Source organism: Pantherophis guttatus, chromosome 3 (assembly GCF_059756535.1).
Source record: "Pantherophis guttatus breed Tessera chromosome 3, ASM5975653v1, whole genome shotgun sequence".
Lineage (NCBI taxonomy): Eukaryota > Metazoa > Chordata > Lepidosauria > Squamata > Colubridae > Pantherophis > Pantherophis guttatus.
In genome coordinates, this window is record NC_142065.1 from 83302945 (window position 1) to 83316275 (window position 13331).

At 41.0% G+C, this 13331-nt stretch overlaps 2 long non-coding RNA genes across 2 annotated transcripts; both read right to left on the minus strand.

Annotated features, from left to right (window-relative positions):
- Nucleotides 1-1943: 1943 nt before the first annotated feature.
- On the minus strand, nucleotides 1944-5476 carry LOC148114651 (uncharacterized). The gene is made up of 2 exons (XR_015732874.1): nucleotides 5335-5476; nucleotides 1944-2807 (listed from the first exon to the last, which is right to left on the minus strand). It is a non-coding gene; the product is annotated as an uncharacterized LOC148114651 (long non-coding RNA).
- Nucleotides 5477-7041: 1565 nt separating this feature from the next.
- On the minus strand, nucleotides 7042-9762 carry LOC132711205 (uncharacterized). Its single transcript, XR_009622039.2, has 2 exons — nucleotides 9694-9762; nucleotides 7042-7353 (listed from the first exon to the last, which is right to left on the minus strand). It is a non-coding gene; the product is annotated as an uncharacterized LOC132711205 (long non-coding RNA).
- Between the last annotated feature and the right edge of the window lie 3569 nt (nucleotides 9763-13331).

Here is a 13331-nt window from a genome sequence, read left to right on the forward strand (position 1 = left end):
ATGGCCGGTCTATTGGGAAGGGTCATGCCAGAAAGCAGGAATATTTTACCATCCAAGTGAAGGCTCTAAAACATTATTTTTTTTTACCTTGATTCTAGTGCTTTTAGACACCTCCTTAAGAAATAGTTATCACTATGTTTATTTTTCTGAACGCAATTGCACAAAATGAAGGATCCAGCTTGGCATGAAGTCTGGATAAATTTATTTCTTTAAACCAATGTTGGCAATCATCTAGGACAAGGGAGTGTCCAGGTTTATAAGGAAATACTCCTAAGGTGGAGAGTAGGCTGGGGAGGCTATCATTATGGGACTTTCCTGATAAGTTGTTCCTTTTTTCTTTCAATTTGAAAAAAAACCATTATATATATAAAGTTTATTGTCATTGTACATATATACACAGTATACCCATACAATGAAATTCACGTAACACCCAGAGATCAAGCCCAACACACATGACAATCCCCAGACACACCCCCAGCTACCAAAAATTCCCCAGCCCTAAATCACTCAAACATCCACACAGCAGACCAAGTAATGCTGTCCAACAGCTCATTGATGGTGGCCCTTTAGTTCATTGTTGAGTGCAATTATAGCTCTGGGATAAAAACTATTCAGAAGACGTGTGGTCTGAGTTTGAATTGTTCTGAATCTTCTGCCAGAAGGCAACAGTCCAAAAAGATTGTAAGCAGGATAGGAAGAGTCTCTGAGAATATTGTGCAACTTCCTCAAACAGCGAGATGCGAAGATGTCATCCAGGGCTGGTAGTTGGAGCCCGATGATATTCTGGGCAGTTTTAATAATTCTCTGTAGAGCTTTTATGTCCACTGCACAGCTGTTCCCATACCATGCAAGAATGCCATATGTCAGGACACTCTCAATGGTGCTGCGATAGTAGGACAGAAGTAGATGCTGAGATAGACTTATCTTCCTGAACCTCTTCTGTGCCTTCTTCACAAGCATGTCAGTATTCATAGGCCATGAGAGGTCCTCGGAGATATAAATGCCCAGTAATTTAAAACTACCAACCCTCTCCACCTCCTCACCATTTATGTACAATGGTTAATGTACATCTCTTTCCTCCTGAAGTCAATTATAAATTCTTTAGGGTTTTTTGGTATTAAGTGTAAGATTATTTTCTTTACACCACAATGTCAGCCTTTGTACTTCCTTTCTATAAGTAGACTTATTTTTCTTATTAATGAGCCCCACCACTGTTGTGTCATCTGCAAATTTAATAATTGCGTTGGTGTTATACAATAGAGTGCAGTCATGTGTATACAAGGAATAAAGGAAGGGGCTTAGCATACAACCCTGGGGGGCTCCTGTATTTAGTTATTAAAAATGTACTATATAAATTCTGCTAGTATTCATGATTTGTGCTTCTTATCTGAACTATCTCAAAGGGTTGACATCTAGAGAGGGTCTGCTGAGAATAACCCCCCACCCCAGCAAGAATTACCCCATTCCTTGGAATATTCTTCCCCCTTACAAATTTCTATGGCTCTACCTGAGAGTCTTCCTTAAACCACAAAAAGCTATATTGTTTCAGTGAGCCTTTTGTTTCAGGTGATTGGGAAAGGGCTCTTATCATAATACTGCCTTGAAGACTTGGATAGTTGATTTTATTATGTGGTTGGATGGAATTGGGGTGAATAAACACTGGAAATAAATAACTAAATACCTAGCAAGGAAAAATAGGTAAGATTTGCCTGTTTTCCATTTATTTCTCATTATATTGTGGGAAGCTCCACACCCCACACACACCCGACCCAGAAGAATGAAATATTTTGGGGAATATTAAAAGAGGCAGAATATTATATTTTCCCAAACAAGAAATGGGGGAAAATCTTAACAAAGGCAGAAAGCAGCAACAACCTCCCCCAACAACCTCCAGCAGATACCTGAAATCTTTCAGAGATGGAGATTTTGTGCCCATTAAGAAATCCGAACCAATCAATCAATTTATTATTACAGTCTTAGACCAGAGACTAGAACAAATAAAAACACTCAGTATATATACAATTAAAAATTCTAGTATAAAATAATAAATAATAACTAAAATCTATAATAAAATCCAGTCTGTCAATTATACATGGTCTGATTATACTATAGTTACAATCCATAAACTGTGTGGCCCATTGTAGGTTCAACGCTAAAAGGGAAAGTACTAAGCAGTGCAAAGGGTTTGCCACAAGTGTTATATAACATCATTATGGTGGAGAAGATACGTGTTCGCAACGAATCCCCACTGCTGCTGCACAGAATCTGGCCACCTGCGCTGTAGTTATGGACTGTTCATCCTTAAGCAGCCACTGAAGATAGTTAGTGTTGGAATGGCCAGGATACCTAGCAGTTATTGGCAGAATATGTATTTTCCTATTCCCTGTATAAAAGGAACATCTAAGGAGCACATGACAAACAGTCTCCACTTCTTCTGAGCTGCAGGAACAGAGTCTTTCCGTCAATGGTAAGAAATCCAGGCCAATAAATTCATAAACAAAACATCTTCGGCTCCAGGTGATGGGATTAAGAAGGACAGGACAGGTCCTTTAGGACATAATAGAATTAACCAATCAAATAATAAAAGCACATAAAGCAAACCTCTAAATTACAAAATACTGTATGAAAATCCTTGCACTCATCAAGCTATTTTGTCAGCTGTCCCAGAACTGCATGCTGTGGTTCTGCTCGTCAATAAACAGAGTCCTTCTTTCCAATCAGCCTCCATTTTATTTCCAGCGTCTTTCTCCCGGCTTGGAACCGGACCAGATTTTTCTTCCAACAAGATGAAAGTTAAAGGAAGCTACCTAGCAAAGGAAGAACTTTCTCTAAGTTGTGTTCCACATTTTCATGAAAGCCTAAGGTTTCCAAATGAAAGCACTGTTCTTATTAAAAGAAAGTGGTAGGAGAAAATAGGAGGTTACTCAACAGTTCAACATTAAGAAGCTTTCTATCCCAGTGGGAAATATAGATCAGAATATACAGCATCTTTGGATGATCAAGAAGGTGTTAAAAGAATAAAGGGGTTTTTATCCACTTGTATGCTGGACATGCCAGGCAAACAGAATGAACTAACCAACTGTCTTAGCTACAAAATAAGTCAGTCCTCTTTTTGTAGTATAAAAAGGACTTTATAATTGCATTGCCTAAGTATGGCAGACTTCATTCTCTGGAGTGAAGTTCCCATTTGTGGAAGTGGGAATTGTGGGAGAGAGAGGAAAGGCAGCTGTTCTGTCCAAGGATGCTACGGTATTAAAGCCATGGGGATGTCACACCTGAGTCAGGCACGTAATCCTAATGATTGGCTTATGATGGACCCAATGTGAAAACAGTTGAAGGATGGAGGGAGGAAAAAAGAGAGTTGTAGATTCTGATGCTCAGAGCAGGGGATGGATTGCTTAATGTTTATGTTTATGTTTATTTAAATTTATATACCGCCCTTCTCCCGAAGGACTCAGGGCGGTGTACAGCCAAAGATAAAAACATCAAATTTAAAATTTAAAACAATTAAAAAATATATTAAACAAATTTGGCCCATATTAATTAAAAAACCTCCTTTTTAAAAAAACGAATTAAAAAACAATTAAAAGAGCTACACCAGCCCGGCTTGCTGGAATAGAAAAGTTTTGAGGGCATGGCCCTCAAATAATGGTTTGATCATCCAGAATTTAATCTATGCACAAGCCACAGAATGTAAACTGTTGAAAAATTTCTCATCATTATTTTTGTTGCTGTTTCCTGTAGTCTTGTACAAAGGGAGCCCTCCAATGCAGTGGTGGGATTCAAATAATTTAACAACTGGTTCTCTGCCCTAATGACCAGCTGGGTGGGTGTGGTCTTGGTGGGCGTGGCCAGGGATGTGTGACAGGCAGCACTTGGCCTCCTCTGCCCCCTGGGAGCAAAAACGGGCTGGGGGGATATGCCCCCCCCACTTTGGGCCTAGTTGGCCTCCCTACAGCCTCCTGGGAGTGAAAACGGGCCGTGGGGGGGCGCTGCACCCCCGCACCCCATTTTAGACCTAGGAGGCCTCCTTGCACTTACCTGGGAGCCAAAATAGGGCATGTGAGGACTCCTGGAAGGGGCGGGACAGGAAGGGGCAGGGCTAGCAGGCAATTTAACCGGTTCACCCAAACCAGCCCGAACTGACTGAATCCCACCATTGAGTCCAATGGATATAATTCTTGGTGCTGTCCCAATGCTATCTGGATGATAATATTGAGCCCTGTACTTAAAGTCTGCTAAACCAAGATCCATTAAACCAATGCTTCTACCGTTGTCTTAAAAATAACTACGCAGCTCAGGCTTTACATTTAATTTGACAATGACCGAAGTGACCCATATTTGAAAGCTACCAGGAAAATATATTTGACTAGATAATAAGCCTCAGTGTTGGTCTCAATACCTTAATTCCTTAATCCAGTGTTAATAAGCTTCTAATTCTGAATACACTGTGACAGCCAGATCCTGCTGCACACAGACCACCAATTGAATTAGTCTAGATGAGCTCATTATAGCAAATAAGACATGAAGGGTCACTTATAATTTATAGAAGAGATTAAAAAGTTTAAAAAAAAAACATTTTTTATCTTCCAACAATCCAAGGCCTTTGGCACTTGGGGATTCACATCAAGCTAATTTTGGGCAGAGGGAGTTAGAAGGGAAGCACCCTGACCTTACATTTTGAGAAACCAAGCCTCTTTCTTCATGAAACGAGAAGGGAGATGTTATTAGAAAAGAGGAAGAATGCATTACTGCATACAGTGACATTCATATGGGTTGGAAAGAAATACAAAAGGGGAGCCAGGTGTACTCACTGAAATGTGAGAACCAGATAGAATAGAATAGAATAGAATAGAATAGAATAGAGTAGAGTAGAGTAGAGTAGAGTAGAGTAGAGTAGAGTAGAGTAGAGTAGAGTAGAGTAGAGTAGAGTAGAATAGAATAGAATAGAATAGAATAGAATAGAATAGAATAGAATAACAGAGTTGGAAGGGACCTTGGAGGTCTTCTAGTCCAACCCCCTGCCTAGGCAGGAAACCCTACACCATTTCAGACAAATGGTTATCCAACATCTTCTTAAAAACTTCCAGCGTTGGAGCATTCACAACTTCTGGAGGCAAGTTGTTCCACTGATTAATTGTTCTAACTGTCAGGAAATTTCTCATAGTTCTAAGTTGCTTCTCTCCTTGATTAGTTTCCACCCATTGCATCTTGTCCTACCCTCAGGTGTTTTGGAGAATAGTTTGACTCCCTCTTCTTTGGGGCAGCCCCTGAGATAGTGGAACACTGCTATCATGTCACCCCTAGTCTTTCTTTTCATTAAGCTAGACATACCCAGTTCCTGCAACCGTTCTTCATATGTTTTAGCCTCCAGTCCCCTAATCATCTTTGTTGCTCTTCTCTGCACTCTTTCTACAGTCTCCACGTATAGCTTTCTCTATTGTTTTGTTTCCTTCAAAAACACCGTTCCATAATCCATTGATTCTCCACACATGCAGAGGAATAGAAGAGAAAGAAAAATGAACCAAAAGAACGGCAACAAATAGCATTAGATTTGCACATGCTGATTTTTACACAGGCAAGCAAAATTTGTAATTGTCAAACAAGACATAACTGAAGAATTCTTTGACCAAGGATTACTCTTGCTCAGTAGCTGCTAAATACCAATGGACAAATTTGAATGCTCTGTCCTTTTTTCTTTTGGTCATTAAACTAAACTTAGAGTAAGATCTTCAAAAGCAGGAAGCCTTCAAATGGGGCAGTTTATTCTGAACACTTATACATTTTGGCCAATGATCAAGGCACCAGGCTAGGAACCAGAAGAGTGTGAGTTCTAATCCTACCTAACGCATGAAAAACTGGCTGGGTGACTTTGGGCTAGTAATGCTTTTCCAGCGCAGCCCACCTCACAGGGTGGATGTTGTGAGGAAAACAGGAGGAGGATTAGGTATGTTTGGCATCTTGAGTTGTATATGAAAAAAGGGCTGGATAAAAATCGGGTGGTTAAATTGATAAATGCTCTCATAATGCAGAGTATTTCATATTTAACACCTGTTGGTTTGATTAGGCAGGAAAGTAGATAAATGAATCTGCTAATTCAAAAAAGATGGCAGGGAGGTTTTTTTAAAAAACCGTTATCTTAAAATGGCTTCTTGATTACATAAGTAAGAATTCAGCCCCTATTCATGATTGTATATTGTATGATATTTGACCTTACATATATAGGTTCAGAAGGGACAGGGTGGCTGAGTGGCTAAGAAGCTGAGCTTGTTGATCGAAAGGTTGGCAGTTCAGCGGTTTGAATCCCTAGTGCCCCATAACGGGGTGAGCTCCCGTTACTTGTCCCACCTTCTGCCAACGTAGCAGTTCGAAAGTACGTAAAAAATGCAAGTAGAAAAAATAGGGACCAGAGGAGTTGCGTGAAGTCTTTTTTTAACTTTTGTTTCACTATATTGTATAAACAATATACAATAGCATTAATGTTGTTTGTTTCCACAGCAATCGTTAATTAAACATAGAACAACTTCAAATACATGCTTACCAAAATGAATTTTGGGTCATCCAGTATTTAATCCTCTAGCAACCACTGTGTGTTTAAACAGCCTCCAGAAGAGCCCTCAAGTTTCTCTCTCTCTCTCTCTCTCTCTCTCTCTCTCTCTCTCTCTCTCTCTCTCTGTGTGTGTGTGTGTGTGTGTGTGTGTATACGCCCGCGTGCATGTGTTGTGGGAGTTAAGTTGCATTAAAAAAAACCCTGTTTCCTGCTGTTAAGAAAAATTAGCTCCACCCACAGTGATTGCTCCTCAGTGTCAAATATCTGGATATTGAGTGCAGTGATCAGCAAGGAAACCCCACATGTAAGCAGCTGCTCACAGTTGGGGAGAGGGCTGGTTTACTGCCCCCCAGAAGCAAGTATTTCAATGCAGGAGAACCCCTGCAGAAGAACATCTGCCAGCCCGTTTGAATTTCCTTATAAACGTCCATGCTTCATGCACAGAAGTCAGAACTGAAGAAGAGATACCAAGAATGCGGAGAAAAGCACAATTCGTGTCTGCCATCAGAGCGGGACACAAGTGTTAGATGAATAAGGCTCTGGGCTAGTAGCCAAGGCCACATCTTCTTGCAGCGAGCTCCATTACTTAGGCATTTATTGTGTAAACAAGATTGTTTTACAGGGTGTATGTTTTGGCACGCAATACCATTAGGTGACACTTTCTCCCAGTTGATTGAAAGAGAGAGAATGTCTACTCATATTTATACCCTTGATGCAATTCCTAACTGAGTTATCTTTTTTGTCATGGCCTAAAACATTTCCCATTACTGTACTTTCTTTTCTTCACAGTCCTTCAACTGAACCTAAGGGAAAAAAAGAAAAGAGGAGGCATGTTTCATTGAAGCTTTTTCAAATTAGTTTATGCTCCTAAAGCTTTAAAGGCAATATGGCAATCCTCCCAGATTCAAGTCCCTTCCTTCACATTAAAGCTATATCTGGATGTCTGATGCCACACAATTTAAAAAGGAAAGGGCTTAAGCAGTTTGATTTCCTGATACATATAGTCTGTTCTGACCTAGCCTCCCTTTAACAAGCAGGAGGCAGGAATTTGGTCCCAGCAAAACCTCTTTTATTGACACGACTGTGATTTACGTTCATTCACAGTCAGCAAGATTTGTCCAAATAGTTTTTCAAAGGAATATTGCTCAACACACCTTATCTCGTTTGGCAAGCTGCCACGAAAACTTGTTTCCAAACGCAGAGTAATGCAAAACTTGGCACAGAGTCTCTTGAAGTCACGAACAGAACTTTCCACTCTTGCAACTACTGAATGAACAAATGAATTGTTTCCTGCAAAAGCCCCTTCCCTGTTCGCTCCTCTTTTGTTTTCTATGGGGGGGGGGCAATCATCTCCAAGGTGTGACTTTACTCCCAAGTCGACCCTACTTTCTGAGTTGTTCTAGTCTTCTGGCAGCTCTGAGCATGCGCACACTGGGAACAGGATCCAGCCATTCCTCTGCCTCGCTCCTGTCTATCTCCCTCTCTGCCTCCAATGCAGAGCCCTCGTCCGAGTTTTCCCCAGCTCCCAGGACTGGCTCATGTTCCTCCCCAACCTCCTCGCTATCTGACTCTGCTGCCAGCTTTGCTGGCTGCCTGTGGGCCACAACATAGTCCTTGACTTACGACCATAATGGAACCTGCCCATTCCGTTAGGCATAAGTTGTGATGGTTGTAAAACAGGTCATCCACATGACCATTCTGACTGTATAACCTTTTTTGCAATGGTTAAGCAGACATGCTGGTTGTAAATCAAACGCCACAGTTGTTAAGCGAACACTGTGCACGTTAAGCAAATCCATTGTTTGCTATGGACCAGTTTTGCTGAAAACTGGAAATACATCATCTTTTTGGCAAAAACATCATAAAATGCAGTCATGTGATCGAGGGCTGCTGCAAATGGCCATAAACGTGGCACCCAAAATGCAGTCATGTGACTACGAAGGGTGAGGCAGCTATGAGAACTTCAGAACCATATCATAATCACCCCATGGTAACTTTAAATAGTCACTGTAAGTGTAAATAGTCATTTGTAAGTTAATTACTTCTGCTGGACTCCAAACTCCAAACTCCATGAGTTTGTCAATTTTGTCATCCAGCTGTAATGAGGAGATGACAGAATTGGGAAGGCAGGGTAAGGCTGAGGCAGGTATTTATTTATTTATTTATTTTTATTTTATTGAATTTCTATACCGCCCTACTCCCGAAGGACTCAGGGCGGTGCACAGCCATGAAATAAAACACATAGATATACAAAATTTAAAATCGAATAAAATGAATTAAATAAATTTGGCTGAATTAATACCCATAATTTAAGATACCCATATTTTAAAATACATTAAAAATTTAAAATTTACACTTAAAAGGAAGAAGATTTAGGCGAGGCCAGCTTGATGGAATAAAAAATAAATAAAGCCCAAACAATTACTGCAGAGACTACCCTATACAAGAGAACTCGGCGCTGTGCAGCTGCTTCACTGAAGTCCCTCAAGTGCAGTTAACTTGACTACAAAACTAGAGTCAACTACTTTTCTTGACTACCGAAACTAGAGTCAACTAGATTTGGGTAAAGTAAAATTTTAAGTGCCAAGGGGCAGGTTCAGTTATTCAGATAAGGTTCAATTATTTTAAATGCTGTATGTCATGGACCCATCGGATCCCAGTTCGGAGGAGCAGAAGTAGGAACTGGGACCATCCAACGGGGATGGCACTTATCCCCTGGAACATCCAGAGAGTCCAGGGGCTGAGACCTGCTATCCCAGGCCCCCCTTGCATTGGGGGGAACCAGTCTACCTGTAAGGGAGCAACCTCTGTTTTCACGCACAGAGGGGAGGATTGGCTGCAAACGGGCAGAGGTGACGAGAGACAACAGAACCCCTCTGACAAGGAATAGCTGCCTTCTCCACCCAATCCGCAAGTGCGGAGAGTGGAGCGGAAGGAAACTCAGAGGAGGTCGGCAAGGCTGCTTGTGAGGAGGCTTCCCCCCCCCTACAAGGAACACATGGCTCGGGGTGATTTAACCAGAGGCCGGAGGAGGAGGTGGCGTTCATCAGGAACAACCGTTTGTCTTAGCACGCTCTCCCCTGATTTCTGGAAACCTTGACTTGTGGATTTCAACTTGTGTTTCAGCCTTCGGATTTACATACCTTGCTTTGTGGACTCTGACTCCGGATTGTGGCTTATGGACCTTGTTTGGCAAACTCTGCACCTGGTTTGTTGACTTAGATTTTCTTCCTGTTTGGGGGCTTGCTTCTGTTGACTAGTGGACCCAGCTGGTTGGACTGGGTTACATTGACTGTGAGTGGTTGTTTTGTGGGGAAAAGTGGAGTGGAGGTTTATCAACACCTCTGGTTTTGTGATGCAATAAAAGATTTTATTGATGCCTGGATTTGACTACGTGACCTAGTTCAGAACGCTGTAACTGTAGCCCTTTCTAGAAGATCTTCAGATTGCCTTTGCTGGGGGCATTCTTGGTGTTTGGTCATTTGATTAGTCTTCCATTTCTTCTGTATCTTTCTTGTGAACTTAATGCCTTTTCTTAACCTGGTGGCACTGATCCCCACCATAAGGATGATTTATCCTAGCATGCAAGAGAACCAGTTTGGCCTAGTAGTTAATGCATCAGGCTAGAAACCAGGAGGCTGTGAGTTCTAGCCCTACCTTATCCATGAAAGCCAGCTGGGTGATTCTGAGTAAGTCCCTCTCTCTCAGCCCAACTCACCTCACAGTGAGGAAAACAGGAGGAAGAAGGTATGTTGGATATATTCACTGCCATATTTGTAAAAGTGGGTTACAAATAAAAATGAATAAATAAAGAGAAGCCTTTTAATCTTCTAGGGAGGATGCTTTCCCACATAGTTCAGATATGGTGTTAAGCCAAGTTGTTACCTTTAACAGGTGGCAACATGTAGTTGAACTTACTGGAGCCCAGAAGCTAAGCAGAGTCATACCTGGCTAATGTTTGGATGGGATTCCTCCAGATAAAAATCTATAAAACCAGACTATAAAAACTTTTTTTAAAAAGGCAGTAACAAATTACATTGCCAAGAAAACTGCATGAATGTGTCCATGCTGTCACTAGGAGTCAAACTGCCAAGAAAACCATTTCTTATCAGCTACCTAGTTTCATTTGCTTCAGATTACGGGCAGCTCTTTGTATATACTTACATTAATCCCTCGAAATTCTGTGTCTAGCAAGCCTGAAATGCAATCTTTTGATAGATCCATCAGTTCAGTTTTAAGGGAAATGGAGTTGCTTTCGGTCAGTTTTTGTGGCTGAAAAATAAAATGCCCCTTAAAGTGACCAAAGCCAAATTGGACCATCATAAAAAGAATCGAGGCCTTTGAACTATGGTGCTGGAGAAGACTCCTGCAAGTCCCTTGGACTGCAAGGCGATCAAACTGGTCAGTCCTAGAGAGTTCAACCCTGACTGCTCTTTAGAAGGCCAGATCCTGAAGATGAAACTCAAATACTTTGGCCACCTAATGAGAAGGAAGGACTCACTGGAGAAGAGCCTAATGCTGGGAAAGATTGAGGGCAAAAGAAGAAGGGGACGGCAAAGAATGAGGAGGCTGAATGGAGTCACTTGAGCAGTAGGTGTGAGCTTAAGTGGACTCCAGAGGATTGTAGAGGACAGGAAGGCCTGGAGGAACGTTGTCCATGGGGTCACAATGGGTCGGATACGACTTCGCAACTAACAACAACAACAAAATTGGAGAGCATTATGGAAAAACAAGCCCAGGATATCAAACATAACCTAACAGCCCTACATTATTCCACCTCACTTCCCACACACAAAAGCAAGCAAGAAACTCAAACCTATTAAAGCTTTTGTTTATCTATAAAGTGACAGCCTGGAAAGAAAGGAATTGTATGAATCAGATGTCTGTTTCCTAACACAAGACTTGATTCATCATTAATTCTCATAGTGCTTTGGAAGAGGGATATTGTGTTTTACATCATTCTTTGTTTTGCAACAAAATCTAATCCTAGGTCAAAAAAAAAAAAGAGAGAGATACTTCCTGGTTTTTGTTTAACAATAAAGAATTGTTCAAGGCACCATAGCTCCAAAATCTCTACACCTACAACAGAGAGATCAGCAATATTCCCCATTCCAGTCTGCTAAGATCCAGTGCCTTCCTTTGTCTACTAATCTGAAATGGAGCAGTCTTGATTTTCAAGAAAACATGTATCTTCCTACATATGTCAGTTAATTCTCTTCTCAAACAAACGGAAATCCATTTGAAGAAATTCAAATGAGCCTAGGTACAAAATTATTATAGTAATTTCTCTGATATTGGTGCTTGCAAATTTCATTCTATCGCCAAATAAAAAGTGAACAAAAGCTATTATTTCCTCTTGGATAGAAGGTTTTGTGAGATATCCTCACCCACCCTGCCCTGAATTGTGTATGCCTAAAATGTTCATGAACAGAACTGGGAACAGAATTTGGTGCTCTCTGAGCTTGCTTGTTTTCTTACAGGTGTTTCATTATCCAAACTAGGTAACATTTTCAGTGCTGGTGATGAACAGAACTTCCTACTTGCTTCTCTCATCTTTTCTTCTGATGTGGGGTAACAGAAGGCTGGGTTATAGACCGTGTTCCCCCCAAAATAAGACCCAACCAGAAAATAACCATATCGGTGGGCACATGAGCTCAGCTCCGGCGCACATCTGTGCGCAGGCCAGCTGATTTTCAGGCCTTCTGGGCCAGGGGTGGGTTCTAAATTTTTTTACTACCGGTTCTGTGGGCGTGGCTTATTTTGTGGGCGTGGCTTGGAGGTCATGTGACTGGGTTAGCGTGGCTAGCTGGTCATGTGACCGAGTGATCATGGCTATGTGTATAGGGACTACTCAGTGGGCTGAAAAAAGTCATTTCTGACAGGTCCTTGCACTTTTGACTGGTCCTCACACTTATGACCATCCTCACATTTATGGCTGTGCAGCATTCTTAACAACCGTGTCACTCATTTCACAACTGCTTCTCTTCACCATGGTGACAAGATAGGGCAAAAATGTAAAATGTGAGGACAGTCGTAAGTTCGAGGACTGGTCAAAAGTGCGAGGACCAGTCAAAAATAACTTTTTCAGCCCTCTGAGTAGTCCATATGCATAAAAGGATACAGCAATAGAGAGGGATGAAGGAAGGGAAGAGAAATTAGAATAGGAGTGAGGGTAAGAGAGGGAGGAAGAGAGGAGGAGAAGGAGAAAGGAAGAGGAAGTAGGGAGGAGAAGAAGAGGGGGGGAATAGAAAGTAAGAAGGAAAGAAAAGAGAGAGGTGGTAGGTTTGAAGAGAAAGATTGCTGTACAATAAAAAAGATGAAAGGGAAGAAAGCCAACCCCAAACAAATATAAAGATATTAAGATAAAGAATGAATTGTTAAACTTTAAAGAATAAAAGAGAACAAATATGAATAAATAGCAATAATTAGAAACACACTGAAGGGAAACAATAATAAGGATATAATAAATAATACTAGAATATGATATACTGGTATACTAGATTCTGTAACCATTAGGTTCCTGTAATACATATATGCCTTTGTATTTGTATCACATATATTATGCCTTTATATTTGTATCTCCTGTAACAAACATATTCTATTATTAGGCCTCTGTAATGTATCTGGTATTTGTCAAATGTATGTCCCTGCCATTTGACCTGAACTCATATCAATTTTCTTTCTTTGCTATCTAAAAGCATGGTACATATCTCAGTTGAAACTACAGCCATCAACAAAGGGATAATTTACACCTCAGCCTAATTTATGTTTGATCTGGATA